Source organism: Clupea harengus, chromosome 13, assembly GCF_900700415.2.
Source record: "Clupea harengus chromosome 13, Ch_v2.0.2, whole genome shotgun sequence".
NCBI lineage: Eukaryota > Metazoa > Chordata > Actinopteri > Clupeiformes > Clupeidae > Clupea > Clupea harengus.
Window position 1 is genome coordinate 23,801,097 of NC_045164.1, and position 4,870 is coordinate 23,805,966.

Here is a 4,870-nt window from a genome sequence, read left to right on the forward strand (position 1 = left end):
CACAAATCAGTCTCGTTAAATATATCAGTCTCATAAAATATATTATACTATCAATTTGTAACTCTGATTAATAATTAAATTAATAACTACAACCAAAGTTACCTTACTAATAGTATAGTTGAAGGTCATTAGAATTCTGAATAGAAGAGGTTGGCAACGTCCATTCTTGTGCAACATTAAATAAACCAGCGTATACAAATCAAAGTATTTATTCACACAATGATACGAAAATAACACACAATATGTAATCTAGCTAAATGTAACTAACCAATGAATTGAAGGAATGGGTGTATGTGTAATCGAGAGGGAGTGTGTGTGTGAGCTTATGAGCTCGGGGTTGCGCTGTTAGGAGCGCGCCAGAAAGAATGTGTGTGTGTGTGTGTTCCTTTGTCTGATCACCGTAGTTCCGCGTGCATGTGTGTGCACGCACGCGAACATACATGTGATGTGAACAAGGACGAGCCTATATGCAGCGCGAAGTTCGAGTATTCTCTTCGCGTGTGAGGCTATGTGAAGGCCAATGTATGTGTAATCGTGCGCGATTAAGGTGCCATGTTAGGAAAGAGGGAAATGGTTAGTGATGCATGCAAGACTCGATGTGTCTGAGAAGCAATCCTAACGATAACCCTTAGATGGTGTGGCGAAGCCAACTACCAGCTAACAATGAACATATATATCACAGTTACGTTCAGTAAACAAAACATATGAAACACATGAACAATGGCATGTAAACAGTCTTATGCTTAGCCAGGTTGTGAATAGCTAGGATAGCTAAATTCCCAGTTAATGTCAGTTACCAGTCCTTTGGGAAAAATGTTGGGCTGGTCCGACGTGGATAAGGCAGAGAAGGGATGATGCCGTCCGTAAATGGAGAAAGTTGTCCTTGCTGTGATGTCTGTGTCCCTGCAGTTTAGATCGGAGGATTTGATCGCTCAGAACGTTGCAGTCTGCCTTTTGTTCCCGTTGTGTTGAGTTAGCTAGCAGGTCTATCGTTAGCTGCTTTCGCTAAAATTACTGCGTCTCACTTATCAGTTCGGTGACTGAAATCTTAGGCGTGTGTCGGCCGTAAGAAGTTGAGAACAAAGAGAGTGGTTCCTCACCGGTTGACGGTGTGCTCCAAGCGTTGCTGGAGGTGAGGAGGGGTCAAGACGGTGCGCCTGGCTGGAAGGCCAGCGGAGAGAAAGAAGAGAGCGAACATCTGGAAAAGACGTTCCTTTTGTTCAAGCTAAAAGGGGCGTGGTTAACATTGCGTCAGGTTACACTTTATGATAGGTAAAGCTTGACGTAGTTTCCGGGGGAACCCATAGGCAAGTTACGGATTGAAGTCAACCACAATGGACGAATTCCAGTGTACCTACAGTGTTGAGGGGTCACGAGACCAGTATTTATCAGTCCATGGGTCAATAGCCACAACAACCCTCTGTCTTCCTCATTCAAACTGGGCCAAGCTTTATTGATTGGATTGGACTCTCATTACACAGCTATTGATGGAAACGGTCAGCTATAACATGCTGGGCGCAAACTATTTCAAATCCCGTTAGTTTCTAAGTCCAGTTGGCCCTAACTCAAGTTGATAAGGACCATTTGTGTTTGCATATGTGTTTGAACGCGCACATGAGATCATATAGTCTATATACTGTATGTGCGTGTGTGCGTGTGTGCGTGTGTGTGTGTGTGTGTGTGTATGTGAGAGTGAGTGTGTGTGTGTGAGAGTGAGTGTGTGTGTGTGTTTGAATGACAGACAGAGCCAAAAGGTTTATGTGCTAGTTTTGCTCATTGTGTATTTGCTTGTGTTTGTTCACATACACTCACCCACATCATGCTCTGTTAGTAAGTCTTTTAATGCGTATACATGGCATCATTGTACACAAACACACAAATACACACACACACACATACACTGCAATAAGTCCCTAATGCTGTTGGCTCGAGTCGAATATGGTGGAGATACGTGGCAAAGCCCTGTTGTTTCCTCTCCTCTCCTCTCCTCTCCTCTCCTCTCCTCTCCTCTCATGCCCACACGGGCTCAGGGGAGGATTTGTTTCACGCCAGCTTTGCAGCTGCTGATGCTTCGGTCAATGGCCGCGATGACGATGACGATGACGATGGCGATGACACTGCTCTCGTCAGGCTCTCCCCTCCGTACTGAGTCGCTCTCTGACGCACCTGTGGCGTCTGCACTCCTCAATACCACACCGTGGGGGTGGAGAACATGACGTCCGTCCCAGCACCGGAGGAGGAGGAGGAGGAGGAGGAGGAGGAGGAGGAAGAAGAAGAGGAAGAGGAAGAGGAAGAGGAAGAGGAGGAGGAGGAGGAGGTGTGGGCAATACAAGGGAATACCTTTCCACTGGCTCAGGGATCGGCTGGTTTGGCCTTGGCTCAGGGATCGGCTGGTTTGGCCTTGGCTCAGGGATCTGCTGGTTTGGCCTTGGCTTTGTGAACAAACAGACCCGGCCTCCCACACCCCTCCTGCGTACGCACTTAGTCATCCAGCACTCCTACTAGGGCTTCTGGGGCATGGTGATGAATGAAACATCTAATAGGAGAGAAATTAGTTTTATGCTTCTGTGTATGTGTGTGTGTGTGTGTGTGTGTGTGTGTGTGTGTGGGTGTGTGTGTGTGACAGAGAGAGAGAGAGAGAGAGAGAGAGAGAGAGGAGAGAGAGAGAGAGAGAGAGCGAGCAAGAGGGAGGGAGAGGGAGAGAGAGAGACTGATTTTTTTTTCGTCACAAAGCTGCAGAGGAGTTAAACTTTCTCACAAAAGCTTTTGGATATGAATAAATAAACAAAGTCTCACGCACACACACACCGATATCCAGGGAGTTTGTCTGCAGTAGTCTCTGCTGTCTATTGTCCTTGTCAATTAGTAGAACTGTTCCACTGTAGAATGGGGTGCTTCCTCAAGTGCAGTAACACAACCTGTTCAATATTGACAATTCCCTCTTCAAAAGTGAAATGACAAGTGAAATTGATGGACCGGCACACAAAATACAGTTTAACATTTTCCAAATGAGTTTGAGTTGAGGACAAAGGACTGAGGTTACTCCTGAAGGACTGAGTGAATGTGTGTGTGTGTGTGTGTGTGTGTGTGTGTGTGTGTGTGTGTGTGTGTGTGTGTGTGTGAGTGTACTCCTGAAGGACTGAGTGTACTCCTGAAGGACTGTGTGTGCGTGTGTGTGTGTGTGTGTGTGTGTGTACTGCTGAAGGACTGAAGTTACTCCTGAAGAATGAGACAGAGCCACTGGGTAAGCCCCTCCAGGTGTGGCTCGCATGAAGGGAAGAGTGAAGGGGAGAATAGAACAGCTGCTGCTGAAGAACTGGTGTGTGTGTGTGTGGTTAAGTATGTGTGTGTGTGTGTGTGTGTGTGTGTGTGTGTGTGTGTGTGTGTGTGTGTGTGTGTGTGTGTGTGTGTGTGTGTGTGTGTGTGTGTGTGTGTGTGAGTGGTTAAGTATGTGAGTATGTTGGTGTGTGTGTCCGCAAATTGTATTTCAGTATTAAGGGGGTGGTTAAAAAATAGCATAGATGTAAATAGATGTTGCGTTTTCTCCCAGCCATCTATCTGCTTGAAAACACAACTGTGACAGGAAGTCATCTGTCACCGTGAAAATCTCATTTCCTGTTTGTCCTGGGATGCAAATGAGAGCAGTCTCTGAGGCCTCCCAATCAGTCGCCTTTGTTTACCCATCCTGCGGGGAGCAAATGCAATCTTATCACGCCATTTGTCTTGCTTTCTGGGTGCATCTGATGGTTATCGCACAAAAATACGACTCTGATCACTTAATTGAATTGGCTTTCGGATCAACGTGTCCTCACATGCTGCAGAGTTTCCCATTCAAGCAATTAATGTTACGCCTTAATTGTCACTTACTTTTCCGATAATTAACCTTAATGGCCAATTTGTGTATTTTTAGATTTGAATTTGTGTATCTTTGCCCCCTTGATATATGCACTAATACCAGAACTAGACACATGCTGAAATAAATAAATGAAACAAAGGTACATCATTCTGTCACAGTGTAAATGAAACATGAACATCAGATGAAACATGTATCCCTTGCGGTGAGTGTACACGCGGAGATGCATGCCGTATGTGCCGTACGTGTAGAGATGGGCTTCTGCGGTTGCCGTGGGAGTTCGCCCCGGAGGGCATCAGCTGTTCCAGCTTACTTTGCACCCAAAGCGCTCGGGGCAACAATGCTCAGTTATGGCAGGAACAGCGTAGGCCTGCGTCTGAGCATGCTCAGACATCTCCCACCGGCATATTCATGACATTCAGGGGCCATACGCTTTGTTGACACAAACTAGCACACAAACATACACACAAACTAGCACACAAACATACACAATTGTGCAGGGCTTACATTGGGATGTGTGTGTGTGTGGGGGGGGGGGGCTCTGTGGTTTCAGCCAGGGTTGTCATGGGTGACTCATGCACCCAGACACATACAAATCCACGTGCACAAACAAAGACACACACACACACACACACACACACACACACACACACACATACCACTCACACACACTCTCTCACAGAGACAGAAGAGAGACCTTATGTCCCACCGCTTCTTCAGACTGGCCAGCGGGCCTCCTGATGTTTGGATGTCGGTGGCCGAGGTGTGTGCTGACTGCGGAGAGCAGGCCCCAGCATGCCGTCTGGTTCCCCCACAGCACGTCCTCTCTCTCCCAGCACGCAGGTTCTCAGTGGGCCACTGGCCCCCACCAGTTGACAAAGACACACACACACACACACACACACACACACACACACACACACCAGTTTACAGTGCACAGCGGTGCAGACAAACATGTGGCCATGAATAACCAACAGCCCACAATGCAGCCGCTGCCTGCAGATTTTGCCCCTGGCT